Source organism: Engystomops pustulosus, chromosome 2, assembly GCF_040894005.1.
Source record: "Engystomops pustulosus chromosome 2, aEngPut4.maternal, whole genome shotgun sequence".
Classification (NCBI taxonomy): Eukaryota; Metazoa; Chordata; class Amphibia; order Anura; family Leptodactylidae; genus Engystomops; species Engystomops pustulosus.
Window position 1 is genome coordinate 127,410,352 of NC_092412.1, and position 18,880 is coordinate 127,429,231.

Consider the following 18,880-nt stretch of genomic DNA (forward strand, 5'->3'; position numbering starts at 1 on the left):
TTGTTCTTAGGTTGAATTTGTATGCAAGTCGGAACTGTATACTTTATAATTGTAGCTCCAGGCAAAATTTTTTGGGTCTCTAAGACTATTGGATTTTAAAAATATTGAGTTGTCATAAAAACAAGGATTAACAATAAATCTTAATTGCAGACACATTTGAAACCTATTCCAGCTGTTTATTGTCACCTAGGGCTAAAGTACAGTAAATTACCAAAATCCAGAGGTTCATTTGTAACTAGGGGTCGTCTGTAAGTCGAGGGGACCGCTTGTACAGTATATTTCCTTGAGAGAGCAGTGCAAACGTTTCGCTCCACAGGACAGAAATGCCACAGATTTTCTGCACCAGAAAACAATTCCTTGCATAAATATCGCTTCTGCACATTTCACCCTTTGAAAATCCATGTGTTGGATGTAAATTTAAAATCTTAATGTGTGGATAGAACTTTCTCAAAATCTATCTCACTATTGTGCTTATATGTATTAGCTCTGTTATTCTGAAAAGACTTGCATCACGTATTTCCCATTGCACTGTGCATTTTACTTTGTATGCAGTTTATGAACCCAAAATCACTTGTGTTTACAAATCCACTCCTGTTTTTGGTTTGAGAACTGCATCAAAAACCTCAACATAAAAACTCAACCTTATAAATAAACAAAGCTTACTACACGCAGATCATTTAATAGGATTTATACATTCACGGATGATAACAGATTTGTCTTCAATCAGTTTGAGCATTTTAAAAGCAGGATTGTAACCATGAATTTAGAACACAACAAAGCTCCCAGCACAAGAGTATATATAACAAGAACATGGCCTAATACATCCTTTGTCCTCTTTAGAGTCCTAATCAACATCCCGTTGAGACTGAATTTCTTACAAATAGCACTTCACTCCTTCTTCATTTATTTATGCTTTATAAGAGCTTTCCATGTTGTAAAATGTTGCATTTTGAAGGTCACTTGTAGTCAAGTGTTTTAAATTTTCTTTGTCTTCCCTTGCTGCTGGAATTTAGATAACATAAGTTAAAAACAAAGAAAGAAAAAATATCATTATTAAATATACAATGGATATTATGGATGTATGACTGTCTTTCCATATAAAATGCTAATGTTCTAATTGAGTTTACTACTCAATTAGAACAAAGTCTGCAGGGAGGGGCTTGGGATTATCACACATGCGTTTCCAAAGAAAAGTGTGCGATTGGCAACAAGCACCACATGTTTTCTATTGTTTACAGATACACATGTAGTGCTTGTGGAAGTGCACATGTAATCATACCAAGCTCCTTCCCACAGGCTTTACATTGCGTTTCAAAATACAATTCAAATGTTGCAAGTTACCATCACTTTTTTTGCTCATTTTTGCAACTTTTTAGGCGCAAATCTGCACTTGGTCCAGGGCAAGTGCAAAGGAAGGATTTTTTTCATGGACCCTATTTTAACATGTAAATTGGAATTAATTCACATGCTTTAAATGTTTTAAATTTTGCACAGTAACCGTTTTATGAAAATTCAGAAATGTTTTCATTTACATTTTTTTTTTAATTTATTGGTTACCACATGCGATCACATGTTACGTTTTAATGCGTTTACTATGTGTTTTGTAAACGCAAATGTTAACATTAATGTAATTAGGCAAAGCACCTCTCCTCAGCTGTTGTAATGTGCTTGCAAACGCTATTAAAAAGCGATCAGAATGTAACGTGTGACAATAGCTTCATGTTGTCATCTTCCTGGGGTGTGTCTACAGAGCTTAAAAATGCAGGACATAGCCTCAAATTCAAAATTTACAGTAGTGTCCACTCCTGCATATAACCCCCTCCCGTGGCTTGTGTTCATGTGGATTTGAGACATTTGCAACAAAAAGTCTCAAATTTGCATCTGCCAGGATAGGAAAAATTGAACATGTATCACAAGTAAAAAGACATGATCATAAAAAAGGCGCAAAAATGACCTTCCAAATGTCTCAATACTTCACCAAAGAAAAACTATGATACATGCCCCCCAATGTGTGGTCTGGAAAATTAGGACTCTCATTACCTCTCCCAGGAGTACTGTCAGGGTTTCTTGTACCTCTAAACCAAACCAAATAAACCTATATATCATTTTGCTAAACACACTGAAAGCCTTCCCACTCTGCCCTTATGATGCCATCATGTTAAATCTTAAAGAGAACCCGTCAGTCAAAATAACCCCCCTAAACTAAATATATTTTCATAAACTGCTATTAGAGAGCATTGCCTCTATCCCTTCATTGTCCCTCTACATGCCTGTAAACCTAAGCAATGAGGTCCTAAAGCTGTATGCAAATGACCTGTGAAATGTCCAATGAGTCATTAGCATATTCAAGCTGTCCAGCTTATTCATGAGTGGGAGGCACAGCCACACCCCCGGTGCTTGACTGACAGCCTGTATATGCTGTGAGGCTGTATAATGATGTGCTTCCTGGTGCTGGCACCTCCTACAGCCTGTGTGTGTATAGGAGAAATACAACAGCTCCAGGCAGCCATGTTATAGCAGAACATGTCAGATTCATGTGTAGCTGATGTCTGTGTCTCTCACATGTCAGCAGATACAGCACACACACTAGCAATGCTTTACTATACATTACACACAGACATGAGCAGGGGGAGGAGAGGGGAGGGGTAACAGGAGTGACATCACTGCCTCTGACCATGTGACCAGCCTCATTTACATAATAAAAAATACATGATTTTATAATGATTAATGCATGAATTGACTAGATAAATGTTGTGATGGATCCTTGTGAGCTGCTCCAACAGGTAGTAGTGACAGGACAAGTGACACAGACCTGATGACAGGTGTCCTTTAAAGATTAATAAAGTTATTATTTAAAAGAAGCTGAAAATCTGAACCACTATTCATGGAAATTGAGAATTTCCCTATTCATTCCTTTTCAAACATATTACATAATAGTGTTGTAGCTTGAAGAAACATTTCAAGATTATAATATACTGCTATCTAGAAAAAGGAAGGGACAAACTTCCCTTACACAGTGAAGTATTGTGTTCATAGCTGTGTTCTTCAAGAGGGTTGCACAATGGTGCCATCTAGTGGGTGTAACATACTTAAATTTTAGATGTCAATAGTCATAGCCTTTATTTCCATATGTGGGAAAACATCACCTAATGCAATGATATTGAAAACAACTTCTCTCCTTTATTAAAACATACAAATATTAGCTGCTACTAGAGATGAGCGAGTATTTCGCCTGCTCGATAACGATCTTTCACTTAACGAAACACAGAGAAAAACAGTGAAGAACACATTGAAAACAGTGAACACAGAATCATTTAAGTGAAGAACACAGTGAAGAACACATTGCAGATGTTTGCATACATCTGCTAACTTATCGGAAGACACGAGTGCAGAACGGTGTTCTTCACAATAGTATGTGAAGAACAATATGTGTGAAGAACACGTTGCAGATGTATGGAAACATCTGCAATGTGTTCTTCACATACTATTGTGAAGAACACCATTCTGCACTCGTGTCTTCGGATAAGATAGCAGATGTACGGAAACATCTGCAATGTGTTCTTCAGTGAAGAAGAGATTGCAGATGTTTCCATACATCTGCTAACTTATCAGAAGACATTATTTCTCAATTGAAAAATGCTCGAGTCTCCCATTGACTTCAATGGGGCTCGTTAATTTGAAACGAGCACTCGAGCATCGTCAAAAGTTTGTCTCGAATAACGAGCACTTGAGCATTTTAGTGCTCGCTTATCTCTAGCTGCTACTTAATATTTTCCACTTTCCATTAGTACCTTGTATGATGTCCATTTTTTAACTATTTTTATTTTTAAATCTGAGCCATATCTTCATATGCATACAATAGATATCAACCTATTTAGTCACCTTAGGGTTATTTTGTCTCTTTTTTTTAACCTGTATTAATACTGTAAGCAGTTAAAACAATAAAACAAAAACATTCCATATTGACTTTGTATTATACATATTCAAAGCCAGACAAACTGTAGGAAGGATAACCATATAACATGTTACCTCGAAGGCAAGCTAAAAATTATTTACGCCCAATACAACTTCAGATACAATCAAGAGATTGAGAGAAAAGTTATTCACAATTCCCATATATGTCTTTAAATCAAAATGCTACCCTACATCATTTTGATTTTCCCTACAGTTATCATATTTCTTAGTTAGCAGTAAAGACTATGATCCCCTCAATTAAGTATAATAATATAATAGATGGATACTACCTCCCCCCCCACCTAACCCTCCCACTGGTCCACTGGTATACAAAAGGGAAGGAGGAAAAGAGAGAAAAAAGAGGAGAGACAAGAAGACAGAAAAGAGAAGCAAAGAAAAAAAGAAAAAAGAAAACCAATTCCACCCTCCTTTTGTGCCATCTTCGTTCTTCCCTCTGCCTCTTCTCCCCTATCTTTGCAATACGTCCCACATTTTGATCTTATTAGGGCCATTTTTTTTTGTTCTTAAACCATATTTCCTCATAATATTTAACGTGTGGAAAGAGCCTAAACCATAAGTTCCCTGTGGGGAAATCTTTGCTCCCCACTTACGAGAAATACGTACTAAACCAATATTCATCAATTTGACGATAGGGTTCCCATAAAGCCTGTCCAGGCTATCATCATCAAATAGGCCAAAAACCACCATGAGGACTGAAGGCCTTAAGTCAATGTTGAGGACTACCGAAATTCTATAATACCCAGACATTGCCAAACCAAGTGAACAAAATCTGCTTCCAACGAGAGACATTTCCAACATCTGGAGTCCCCCCTAATATTAATCCTATTTAGAACAGTCAGTGTATAACATATCTGGTGAATAAAAAAATATTGATCAACCTAATCAATTAGGTGTTTTAATCTAATTCGTCTTACCAACCACCCCTATAACTTTTTACCATAGTTTGCTATACTTGTGTACACTATGGGGCACATTTATTAACCCCTTAAGGACGGAGGGTTTTCCGGCTCATTTCTCGCTCTCCAACTTAAAAAATCCATAACTTTTTCATTTTTACGTGTACAGACCTGTGTGAGGGCTTATTTTGTGCGTAACAAATTTTACTTTCCCGTAATGTTATTTATTTTAACATGCCGTGTACTGCGAAGCTGAAAAAAAATTCCAAATGTGGAAAAATTGAAAAAAAAACCGCACGTGCGTCACGTTCTTGTGGGCTCAGTTTTTACGACTTTCACTCTTCGCTCCAAATAACACGCCTACTTTATTCTTTGGTTCGGTGCGATCGCGGTGATACCAAATTTATATAGGTTTTATTGTGTTTTAATACATTTTCAAAAATTAAACGAATGTGTACAAAAAAGAAAAAAAATTTTTTGCCATCTTCTGACGCTAATAACTTTTTCATACTTTGGCGCACGGAAATGTGTGAGGGGTAATTTTTTGCGAAATGAGGCGACGTTTTCATTGCTACCATTTTGAGGTCTGTGCGACATTTTGATCATTTTTTATTTCATTTTTTATGTTATGTAAAAAGGTGTAAAAGTCGCATTTCGGGACATTTGGGCGCCATTTCCCGCCTCGGAGGTCACCGCCGGCCATAACCGTATTTGATATTTATATTTTGATAGATCGGGCATTTTGGGACGCGGCGATACCTAATATGTCTGTGATTTTTACTGTTTGTTATGTTTTATATCCGTTCTAGGGAAAGGGGGTGATTTGAACTTTTAATATTTTATTAATTTTTTTATTTTTTAAACTTTTTTTTTCTTTTTTTTTTCACTATTTTTTAGACCATCTAGGGTACAATAACCCTAGATGATCAGATCGCTCCTACCATATACTGCAATACTACAGTATTGCAATATATGGCGTTTTTGCAGGTCTTACATTACAATGAGCCACTGGCTCATTGTAACGAACCTGCATAAACCATGTAGCCTCGTGTCAAGAGAAGACCCGAGGCTACCATGGTAACCGATCGCCGCCCCCGATGACGTTCGGGGGCGTGGCGATCGAAAAAAAGATGGCGGCGCCCGCGCGCCGCCGTCTTTTAACGCCGCCCGCGACTTTGCGGGCGGCGTTTAGAGGGTTAATAGCCGCGATCGGTGCAAGCACCGACCGCGGTTATTAGCGGTGGGGGTTTTGTGCAAAATGCAAAAACCCCCACCTCTGTATGAAGAGACTCAGCCCGTGAGCCCTCTTCATACATCCCTTATACCTCTGCGCCGTAGAGCTACGGCGCAGAGCGTTAAGGGGTTAAGGGACCGTTGGACGCATTTCCGTCGGGTTTCCGTTTTGCACTGAATTGCTTCAGGTTTTTGGTGCACGCAATCGGATTGTGGCGCATCGTCACCAGCTTTCATGTGACCCAAATCGGGGGGGGGGGGGGGCGTGGCCGTCGGACAACCCTACTGATTCTAATTGTGTCTCAAGATCAGCACTCGCATGCACCGGGAAGAAGAAGGTAAACTCCGGCGGACCACAGCGGGGAAGCGACACATGCAGGAAATTGGACGATTGATCTGGATCAGCGCCGTCAATGGGACGGTGTGCCCCTATGTCTCACAAAGCTATTTCTTAAATACTTATCTAACTTGACTCCATTTTATTACGATTCATTGCTTCTGTAATAAGACTCAAACAGTCATGTGTATCTAAATATAATAAAATCCGGTGGGATTTGCTCATAAAAGCGTGTAATAGTTCTTTGTAGTCAGAGAATGTGAACATTTGCCCCTCCACCACTATCTGTGAAATGTATCTCAATCCTAACCTCCACCAAAAAATGATGTCCGGTATTTTCATAAAGTCTACTAAGTTTAACCATAATAGTGTCTCCTGCAAAAAGTAATTACAATAAGTCCAATATCATATTAAATAGCTTCCCGGACTTCACCAGAGTATTCACTTAGGTCGATACTTTATAAGCTCTTCTGCCAAAGGGGAGCTTTCCAGTAATTTAAAAATTCTCTGCTTGACCAGTTTGGATAACAAAAAATTATTCCTCCATTTTACTAGTCGGTCCATTTGTGTGGCTAAGTAGTACCCCTGAAAAAACAGAAGGCCCAGCCTGAATTGCTTCAGGTTTTTGGTGCACGCAATCGGATTGTGGCGCATCGTCACCAGCTTTCATGTGACCCAAATCGGGGGGGGGGGGGCGTGGCCGTCGGACAACCCTACTGATTCTAATTGTGTCTCAAGATCAGCACTCGCATGCACCGGGAAGAAGAAGGTAAACTCCGGCGGACCACAGCGGGGAAGCGACACATGCAGGAAATTGGACGATTGATCTGGATCAGCGCCGTCAATGGGACGGTGTGCCCCTATGTCTCACAAAGCTATTTCTTAAATACTTATCTAACTTTGACTCCATTTTATTACGATTCATTGCTTCTGTAATAAGACTCAAACAGTCATGTGTATCTAAATATAATAAAATCCGGTGGGATTTGCTCATAAAAGCGTGTAATAGTTCTTTGTAGTGCAGAGAATGTGAACATTTGCCCCTCCACCACTATCTGTGAAATGTATCTCAATCCTAACCTCCACCAAAAAATGATGTCCGGTATTTTCATAAAGTCTACTAAGTTTAACCATAATAGTGTCTCCTGCAAAAAGTAATTACAATAAGTCCAATATCATATTAAATAGCTTCCCGGACTTCACCAGAGTATTCACTTAGGTCGATACTTTATAAGCTCTTCTGCCAAAGGGGAGCTTTCCAGTAATTTAAAAATTCTCTGCTTGACCAGTTTGGATAACAAAAAATTATTCCTCCATTTTACTAGTCGGTCCATTTGTGTGGCTAAGTAGTACCCTGAAAAACAGAAGGCCCAGCCCCCCTTCACCAACCGGTTTATATAAATATTCCCTCTTTATCCGAACCCTCTTCCTCCCCCAAATCAATTTATTTAATATCAATTCAATCAATCGAAAAAAGAAATCTTCTAACCAGATGGGTGCTGAGTAGAGATGAGCGAGCACTAAAATGCTCGGGTACTCGTTATTCGAGACAAACTTTTCCCGATGCTCGAGTGCTCGTCTCGAATAACGAGCCCCATTGAAGTCAATGGGAGACTCGAGCATTTTTCAAGGGGACCAAGGCTCTGCACAGGGAAGCTTGGCCAAACACCTGGGAACCTCAGAAAAGGATGGAAACACCACGGAAATGGACAGGAAACAGCAGGGGCAGCATGCATGGATGCCTCTGAGGCTGCTTAATCGCACCATTATGCCAAAACTATGGGCAACAGCATGGCCATGACAGAGTGACAGAATGAAGCTAGATAGCATCTAAAACATCCAATAATTGACCCTGACACTATAGGGGACGGCATGCAGAGGCAGCGGCAGCAGCGGCAGGCTAGAGAGTGGCATGGCGACATACCCTAAATGGACTCAGGCTTCAAACCAATGGGTGGCAGAGAGGAACCAAAGGAGGTGAGCAAGAAGCGCTCAAATAATATCGGTACATGATAAAAGTTTGCCAGTATATTTTGTGGATTACACAGCAGGCTGGCGACAAAGTTAACATGGAAGCCATGAAAACAACCCAAAATTCTGCCTGACACAGCTCGTTTGATAAGGGGACCATGTATGGAGGCAGTGAACTAGTAGTAGATTAAAGGTGCTGCAGTTAAAACTATGTTAGTTGGATCTTGGCATGGAGCTGGCGCTCCGCTGCCAGGCGAGCTTTCGCCAATCCAAGCCCGTGTCTCTAGGCAACTCCCCAAACAGCACTTCTAAGAACCTTTTGTATAAGATCAAGTGTAGTAGCGTTCTTATAAGTTTAGGATATGGCGGGTGAGGGGAATGTAAACAGAAGCGCAAGAAGCGCTGAAATAATATTGGTAAATGATAAAAGTTTGCCAGTATATTTTGTGGATAACACAGCTGGGTGGCGACAAAGTTAACATGATGTGGAATCCATGAAAACAACCCAAATTTCTGCCTGACACACCTCGTTTGATAAAGGGACGATGTATGGAGGCAGCTATATGGACGACTTTTGGAGGTAGCAATGGAGACAACGTGTGGAGGCTGCTATGGAGACAATTTAATTTGGATAGTGCCTGTATGTGGCAGTCCAAAAAAGTTTTCAAACCAGAGGAGCAGGTAGGTGGCCCTCCAGAAAAATGGAATAGATTGAGTGCCTGTATGTGGCAGTCCAAAAAAGTTTTCAAACCAGAGGAGCAGGTAGGTGGCCCTCCAGAAAAATGGAATAGATTGAGTGCCTGTATGTGGCAGTCCAAAAAAGTTTTCAAACCAGAGGAGCAGGTAGGTGGCCCTCCAGAAAAATGGAATAGATTGAGTGCCTGTATGTGGCAGTCCAAAAAAGTTTTCAAACCAGAGGAGCAGGTAGGTGGCCCTCCAGAAAAATGGAATAGATTGAGTGCCTGTATGTGGCAGTCCAAAAAAGTTTTCAAACCAGAGGAGCAGGTAGGTGGCCCTCCAGAAAAATGGAATAGATTGAGTGCCTGTATGTGGCAGTCCAAAAAAGTTTTCAAACCAGAGGAGCAGGTAGGTGGCCCTCCAGAAAAATTGAATAGATTGAGTGCCTGTATGTGGCACTCCCAAAAATTGTTTAAAACAGAGGACCGGGTCGGTGGCCCTCCAGAAAAATTAAATGCATAAAGTACTATAGCTAGAGCCAGTGGGCCCTGTCAAAAAATAGCCAGTTTCCTCTGCTTTACTGTACAAAGAGGAGGAGAAGGAGGAAAATGAGGAGGAGGAGGAGTGGATAAATTATTCAGGTTGAGCTTCCTTCACCTGGTGGAGATTGGAAATTATGAGAAATCCAGGCTTTATTCATCTTAATAAGCGTCAGCCTGTCAGCGCTGTCAGTCGACAGGCGTGTACGCTTATCGGTGATGATGCCACCAGCTGCACTGAAAACCCGCTCGGACAAGACGCTAACGGCAGGGCAGGCAAGAACCTCCAAGGCGTACAGCGCCAGTTCGTGCCACATGTCCAGCTTTGAAACCCAGTAGTTGTAGGGAGCTGTGTGATCATTTAGGACGATGGTATGGTCAGCTACGTACTCCCTCACCATCTTTCTGTAAAATCAGCCCTACTCTGCCGAGACTGGGGACAGGTGACAGTGTCTTGCTGGGGTGACATAAAGCTGGCAAAAGCCTTGTAAAGCGTACCCTTGCCAGTGCTGGACAAGCTGCCTGCTCGCCTACTCTCCCTCGCTACTTGTCCCGCAGAACTACGCACTCTGCCGCTAGCGCTGTCAGAAGGGAAATACTGTTTCAGCTTGTGCACCAGGGCCTGCTGGTATTCATGCATTCTCTCTGTTACAATGCCGCGGGGGGGGGGGGGGGGGAATGCTAGGGATGCTACAATTTATCTAAGAATTCCATCCTATAAGAAATAGCACCTCTGAGGACGCATCCCAATGCAAATGTTGGGATGCAGAAACGCGTTAGGTGTAAACTAGCAAATTGTATATAAATGAGGCCTTGTTAACCATTAGTGCCTTTACTCAGGTCTACTGTTAGCCACTATGAGCACTTTACAGTAGACCACTTGTGGCTCGCACAATCGGGACAGTGCAATATAATTCCCATAACAGGGCTGTCCTGTAGTTAGGACCACCATACTAGTCCAACACTGCTGGCCAATGCCTGAATAGTATCAATTGTTCACATAGGACTAGTCCTACATGTTTTAATGATTTCTATCAATAAAATGAGTATCTTTTAAACGTTTCCAGTCAGGCAGGATCTTTTTATTGTTTTTTGCAACTCTAGTGAAACGTATACCTACCTACATCACAAGTGTGTTATTATTCATGCATTCTCACACTCCTTTCCTCTCCAGGGATGAGAGTGGAAAGATTTTGCTTGTACCGTGGGTCCAGGAGAGTGAACACCCAGTAATCGGTGCTGGAATAAATTCTTTGAACGCGAGGGTCACGGGATAGGCAGCCTAGCATGAAATCTGCCATATGCGCCAGAGTACCAACGCGTAAGAATTCACTCCCCTCACTGGCCTGACTGTCCATTTCCTCCTCCTCCAACTCCTCCAACTCCTCTTCTTCTGCCCATACACGCTGAACAGTGAAGGACTCAACAATGGTCCCCTCTTGTGTCTCGCCAACATTCTCCTCCTCTTCCTCCTCATCCTCCTCCACCTCCACCTCCTCCGATATGCGCTGAGAAACAGACCTAAGGGTGCTTTGGCTATCAACAAGGGAATCTTCTTCCCCCGTCTCTTGTGACGAGCGCAAAGCTTCCGACTTCATGCTGATCAGAGAGTTTTTCAACAGGCCAAGCAGCGGGATGGTGAGGCTGATGATGGCGGCATCGCCACTGACCATCTGTGTTGACTCCTCAAAGTTACTCAGCACCTGACAGATATCAGACATTCACGTCCACTCCTCATTGTAGACTTGAGGAAGCTCACTGACCTGACTACCAGTTCTGGTGGAAGTTGACATCTGGCAGTCTACAATCGCTCGGCGCTGCTGGTAAACTCTGGATAACATGGTCAGTGTTGAATTCCACCTCGTGGGCACGTCGCACAACAGTTGGTGAGTGGGCAGTTGGAGGCGGCGCTGCGCTGCCCTGAGAGTGGCAGCATCTGTGCTGGACTTCCTGAAATGCACACAGATGCGGCGCACCTTCGTGAGCAAATCATACAGATTGGGGTATGTCTTGAGGAAACGCTGAACTATCAGATTTAACACATGGGCCAGGCATGGCACATGTGTCAGTCTGCCGAGTTGCAGAGCCGCCACCAGGTTACGGCCGTTGTCACACACAACCATGCCTGGCTTCAGGTTCAGCGGTGCCAGCCACAGATCAGTCTGTGCCGTGATGCCCTGTAATAGTTCTTGGGCGGTGTGCCTTTTATCGCCTAGGCTCAGCAGTTTGAGCACCGCCTGCTGTCGCTTAGCGACGGCACTGCTGCTGTGCCTAGAGCTACCGACTGATGGCGCCATGCCCACGGATGGTAGTTCGGAGGAGGAGGTGGAGGAGGGGTGGGAGGAGGAGGAGGCATAGTAGGCCTGAAACACCTGGACCGAGGTAGGCCCCGCAATCCTCGGCGTCGGCAGTATATGACCAGCCGCAGGGTCAGACTCGGTCCCAGCCTCCACCAAGTTAACCCAATGTGCCGTCAGCGATATATAGTGGCCCTGCCCGGCAGCACTCGTCCACGTGTCCGTGGTCAGGTGGACCTTGTCAGAAACGGCGTTGGTCAGGGCACGGATGATGTTGTCTGACACGTGCTGGTGCAGGGCTGGGACGGCACATCGGGAAAAGTAGTGGCGACTGGGGACCGAATACCGAGGGACGGCCGCCGCCATGAGGTTGCGAAAGGCCTCGGTCTCTACTAGCCTATAGGGCAGCATCTCCAGGCTAAGCAATCTGGAGATGTGGACATTAAGGGCTTGGGCGTGCGGGTGGGTTGCACTATATTTGCGTTTCCGCTCCAGCGTCTGGGGTATGGAGAGCTGAACGCTGGTGGATGCTGTGGAGGATCGTGGAGGCAACGATGGGGTTTTTGTGGCAGGGTCCTGGGCAGGGGGCTGACTATCAGCTGACACAGGGGAAGGAGCAGTGGTGTGCACGGCCGGAGGTGAACGGGCTTGTTGCCACTGAGTGGGGTGTTTAGCATTCATATGCCTGCGCATACTGGTGGTAGTTAAGCTATTAGTGGTGGAACCCCTGCTGATCCTGGTTTGGCAAATGTTGCACACCACAGTCCGTCGGTCATCCGGTGTTTCCTTAAAGAACCTCCAGACTTCTGAAAATCTAGCCCTCGCCGCAGGAGCCCTCGCCACGGGAGCTTCACTAGTTGACACATTTGGCGCTGATGCACCAGCTCTGGCCCTGCCTCTCCGTCTGGCCCCACCACTGCCTCTTCCAACCTGTTCTGGTCGAGGACTCTCCTCCGTCTCAGAAGCACTGTGTTCACCCGGCCTATCAACCCAGCTTGGGTCTGTCACCTCATCATCCTCCGATCCCTCAGTCTGCTCCCCCCTCGGACTTCCTGCCCTGACAACAACTTCCCCACTGTCTGACAACCGTGTCTCCTCATCGTCGGACACCTCTTTACACACTTCTTCCACTACGTCAAGAAGGTCATCATCACCCACAGACTGTGACTGGTGGAAAACCTGGGCATCGGAAAATTGCTCAGCAGCAACCGGACAAGTGGTTTGTGAGTGTGGGAAGGGTCCAGAAAACAGTTCCTCAGAGTATGCCGGTTCAAATGCCAAATTTTCCTGGGAGAGGGCAGAGTGGGGGGGAGGAGGCTGAGGTGCAGGAGCTGGAGGAGTGGCGATTTCGGTGACATGGGTGGACTGCGTGGAAGACTGACTGGTGGACAAATTGCTCGAAGCATTGTCCGCAATCCACGACATCACCTGTTCGCACTGTTCTGGCCTCAACAGTGCTCTACCACGAGTCCCAGTAACTTCAGACATGAACCTAGGGAGTGTAGCTCTGCGGCGTTCCCCTGCTCCCTCATAAGCAGGTGGTGTCTCACCCCGCCCAGGACCACGGCCTCTGACCCCTGCAGTAGTTGGACGCCCACGTCCCCGCCCTCGTCCTCTACCCCTAGCCCTCGGGTTAAACATTTTGAAAATGAGAGTTATAACTTTAATTTTTTTTTAACTTTTTTTTGTGTTTTTTGTTTTTTTTTTGTGTTTTTTAGTTTTTAAAACCAAACGATGCTATCCTATTGCTATGGCTATTTTCTAGCCAAGTATGAAAGCACACTGCTATGCCAGATGAGATGACGCTGAGTTATTAAAAAAATAAACGTAAAATAAAAAAGGAAATGGCAGACTGTGCCTAATTGAAATCCAACCCCTAATAAATGTTCCCACTTCGGTCTTTGCGATGGATATGTGCGTCACTAAGCGCAAAACACAGCGGTCGCAAGTCTCACTACAAATTGCTCACAATTTGCTAGTAGATGCACTGCAGCAAGCACAGCCACCAGCAGATCAACCAGAAATCAAATATATATAACGCTACTGTAGGCGTAAGTAAGCCGTTTGGATTCTCCTATGGCTATTTTCTAGCCAAGTATGAAAGCACACTACTATGCCAGATGAGATGACGCTGAGTTATGAAAAAAATAAACGTAAAATAAAAAGTAAATGGCAGACTGTGCCTAATTGAAATCAAACCCCTAATAAATTTTCCCACTTTGGTGTTTGAGGTGGATATGTGTGTCACTAAGAGCTAAACACAACGGTAGCAAGTCCCCCTGCAAATTCCTCACAATATGGTACTAGCTGTAGAGATGAGCGAACATACTCGTCCGAGCTTGATGCTCGATCGAGCATTAGCGTACTCGTAACTGCTCGTTGCTCGGACGAATACTTCGCCCGCTCGAGAAAATGGCAGCTCCCGCCGTTTTGCTTTTTGGCGGCCAGAAACAGAGCCAATCACAAGCCAGGAGACTCTGCACTCCACCCAGCATGACGTGGTACCCTTACACGTAGATAGCAGTGGTTGGCTGGCCAGATCAGGTGACCCTGGGATAGACTAGCCGCTGCCCGCGCTGCTCGGATCATTCTCTGTCTGGATGCCGCTAGGGAGAGAGCTGCTGCTGGTCAGGGAAAGCGTTAGGGTGTTCTATTAGAATAGTGTTAGGCAGGAGTGATTCTACAACAACCCAACAGCCCTTCTTAGGGCTACAATAACGTTATACTTTTTTTTTTATTTGCTTGTGGCTGGGCTTGCTGGCACTAGTAGTGCAGCTAGTACCATATTGTGAGGAATTTGCAGGGGGACTTGCTACCGTTGTGTTTAGCTCTTAGTGACACACATATCCACCTCAAACACCAAAGTGGGAAAATTTATTAGGGGTTTGATTTCAATTAGGCACAGTCTGCCAGTTTCTTTTTATTTTACGTTTATTTCTTTAATAACTCAGTGTCATCTCATCTGGCATAGTAGTGTGCTTTCATACTTGGCTAGAAAATAGCCATAGGAGAATCCAAACGGCTTACTTACGCCTACAGTAGCGTTATATATATTTGATTTCTGGTTGATCTGCTGGTGGCTGTACTTGCTGCAGTGCATCTACTAGCAAATTGTGAGCAATTTGGAGTGAGACTTGCAACCACTGTGTTTTGCGCTTAGTGACGCACATATCCATCGCAAAGACCGAAGTGGGAAAATTTATTAGGGCCCGGGGTTGTATTTCAATTAGGCACAGTCTGCCATTTCCTTTTTTATTTTACGTTTATTTTTTTCATAACTCAGCGTCATCTCATCTGGCATAGTAGTGTGCTTTCATACTTGGCTAGAAAATAGCCATAGGAGAATCCAAACGGCTTACTTACGCCTACAGTAGCGTTATATATATTTGATTTCTGGTTGATCTGCTGGTGGCTGTACTTGCTGCAGTGCATCTACTAGCAAATTGTGAGCAATTTGGAGTGAGACTTGCAACCACTGTGTTTTGCGCTTAGTGACGCACATATCCATCGCAAAGACCGAAGTGGGAAAATTTATTAGGGCCCGGGGTTGTATTTCAATTAGGCACAGTCTGCCATTTCCTTTTTTATTTTACGTTTATTTTTTTCATAACTCAGCGTCATCTCATCTGGCATAGTAGTGTGCTTTCATACTTGGCTATAAAATAGCCATAGGAGAATCCAAACGGCTTACTTACGCCTACAGTAGCGTTATATATATTTGATTTCTGGTTGATCTGCTGGTGGCTGTACTTGCTGCAGTGCATCTACTAGCAAATTGTGAGCAATTTGGAGTGAGACTTGCAACCACTGTGTTTTGCGCTTAGTGACGCACATATCCATTGCAAAGACTGAAGTGGGAAAATTTATTAGGGCCCGGGGTTGTATTTCAATTAGGCACAGTCTGCCATTTCCTTTTTTATTTTACGTTTATTTTTTTCATAACTCAGCGTCATCTCATCTGGCATAGTAGTGTGCTTTCATACTTGGCTAGAAAATAGCCATAGGAGAATCCAAACGGCTTACTTACGCCTACAGTAGCGTTATATATATTTGATTTCTGGTTGATCTGCTGGTGGCTGTACTTGCTGCAGTGCATCTACTAGCAAATTGTGAGCAATTTGGAGTGAGACTTGCGACCGCTGTGTTTTGCGCTTAGTGACACACATATCCATCGCAAAGACCGAAGGGGGAAAATTTATTAGGGCCCGGGGTTGTATTTCAATTAGGCACAGTCTGCCATTTCCTTTTTTATTTTACGTTTATTTTTTTCATAACTCAGCGTCATCTCATCTGGCATAGTAGTGTGCTTTCATACTTGGCTAGAAAATAGCCATAGGAGAATCCAAACGGCTTACTTACGCCTACAGTAGCGTTATATATATTTGATTTCTGGTTGATCTGCTGGTGGCTGTACTTGCTGCAGTGCATCTACTAGCAAATTGTGAGCAATTTGGAGTGAGACTTGCAACCGCTGTGTTTTGCGCTTAGTGACGCACATATCCATCGCAAAGACCGAAGTGGGAAAATTTATTAGGGCCCGGGGTTGTATTTCAATTAGGCACAGTCTGCCATTTCCTTTTTTATTTTACGTTTATTTTTTTCATAACTCAGCGTCATCTCATCTGGCATAGCAGTGTGCTTTCATACTTGGCTAGAAAATAGCCATAGGAGAATCCAAACGGCTTACTTACGCCTACAGTATCGTTATATATATTTGATTTCTGGTTAATCTGCTGGCTAGAAAATAGCCATAGCAATAGGATAGCATTGTTTGGTTTTAAAAACTAAAAAACACAAAAAAAACCTAAAAAACACAAAAAAACACAAAAAAAAGTTAAAAAAAAATTAAAGTTATAACTTTCACTTTCAAAATGTTTAACCCGAGGGCTAGGGGTAGAGGACGAGGGCGGGGACGTGGGCGTCCAACTACTGCAGGGGTCAGAGGCCGTGGTCCTGGGCGGGGTGAGACACCACCTGCTTATGAGGGAGCAGGGGAACGCCGCAGAGCTACACTCCCTAGGTTCATGTCTGAAGTTACTGGGACTCGTGGTAGAGCACTGTTGAGGCCAGAACAGTGCGAACAGGTGATGTCGTGGATTGCGGACAATGCTTCGAGCAATTTGTCCACCAGTCAGTCTTCCACGCAGTCCACCCATGTCACCGAAATCGCCACTCCTCCAGCTCCTGCACCTCAGCCTCCTCCCCCCCACTCTGCCCTCTCCCAGGAAAATTTGGCATTTGAACCGGCATACTCTGAGGAACTGTTTTCTGGACCCTTCCCACACTCACAAACCACTTGTCCGGTTGCTGCTGAGCAATTTTCCGATGCCCAGGTTTTCCACCAGTCACAGTCTGTGGGTGATGATGACCTTCTTGACGTAGTGGAAGAAGTGTGTAAAGAGGTGTCCGACGATGAGGAGACACGGTTGTCAGACAGTGGGGAAGTTGTTGTCAGGGCAGGAAGTCCGAGGGGGGAGCAGACTGAGGGATCGGAGGATGATGAGGTGACAGACCCAAGCTGGGTTGATAGGCCGGGTGAACACAGTGCTTCTGAGACGGAGGAGAGTCCTCGACCAGAACAGGTTGGAAGAGGCAGTGGTGGGGCCAGACGGAGAGGCAGGGCCAGAGCTGGTGCATCAGCGCCAAATGTGTCAACTAGTGAAGCTCCCGTGGCGAGGGCTCCTGCGGCGAGGGCTAGATTTTCAGAAGTCTGGAGGTTCTTTAAGGAAACACCGGATGACCGACGGACTGTGGTGTGCAACATTTGCCAAACCAGGATCAGCAGGGGTTCCACCACTAATAGCTTAACTACCACCAGTATGCGCAGGCATATGAATGCTAAACACCCCACTCAGTGGCAACAAGCCCGTTCACCTCCGGCCGTGCACACCACTGCTCCTTCCCCTGTGTCAGCTGATAGTCAGCCCCCTGCCCAGGACCCTGCCACAAAAACCCCATCGTTGCCTCCACGATCCTCCACAGCATCCACCAGCGTTCAGCTCTCCATACCCCAGACGCTGGAGCGGAAACGCAAATATAGTGCAACCCACCCGCACGCCCAAGCCCTTAATGTCCACATCTCCAGATTGCTTAGCCTGGAGATGCTGCCCTATAGGCTAGTAGAGACCGAGGCCTTTCGCAACCTCATGGCGGCGGCCGCCCCTCGGTATTCGGTCCCCTGCCGCCACTACTTTTCCCGATGTGCCGTCCCAGCCCTGCACCAGCACGTGTCAGACAACATCATCCGTGCCCTGACCAACGCCGTTTCTGACAAGGTCCACCTGACCACGGACACGTGGACGAGTGCTGCCGGGCAGGGCCACTATATATCGCTGACGGCACATTGGGTTAACTTGGTGGAGGCTGGGACCGAGTCTGACCCTGCGGCTGGTCATATACTGCCGACGCCGAGGATTGCGGGGCCTACCTCGGTCCAGGTGTTTCAGGCCTACTATGCCTCCTCCTCCTCCCACCCCTCCTCCACCTCCTCCTCCGAACTACCATCCGTGGGCATGGCGCCATCAGTCGGTAGCTCTAGGCACAGCAGCAGTGCCGTCGCTAAGCGACAGCAGGCGGTGCTCAAACTGCTGAGCCTAGGCGATAAAAGGCACACCGCCCAAGAACTATTACAGGGCATCACGGCGCAGACTGATCTGTGGCTGGCACCGCTGAACCTGAAGCCAGGCATGGTTGTGTGTGACAACGGCCGTAACCTGGTGGCGGCTCTGCAACTCGGCAGACTGACACATGTGCCATGCCTGGCCCATGTGTTAAATCTGATAGTTCAGCGTTTCCTCAAGACATACCCCAATCTGCCTGATTTGCTCACGAAGGTGCGCCGCATCTGTGCGCATTTCAGGAAGTCCAGCACAGATGCTGCCACTCTCAGGGCAGCGCAGCGCCGCCTCCAACTGCCCACTCACCGACTGTTGTGCGACGTGCCCACGAGGTGGA

The 18,880-nt window shown here is 45.1% G+C and overlaps 1 long non-coding RNA gene across 2 annotated transcripts in view; it reads right to left on the bottom strand.

The window, feature by feature from the left end:
* Nucleotides 1-349: 349 nt before the first annotated feature.
* The window catches only part of LOC140116597 (uncharacterized), a 50,834-nt gene continuing 32,303 nt past the window's right edge, over nt 350-18,880 (bottom strand). For both annotated transcript variants that reach the window (XR_011852842.1, XR_011852841.1), the window contains one exon: nt 350-999. This is a non-coding gene — a long non-coding RNA (uncharacterized lncRNA). The remainder of the gene's footprint in view (nt 1,000-18,880) is intronic.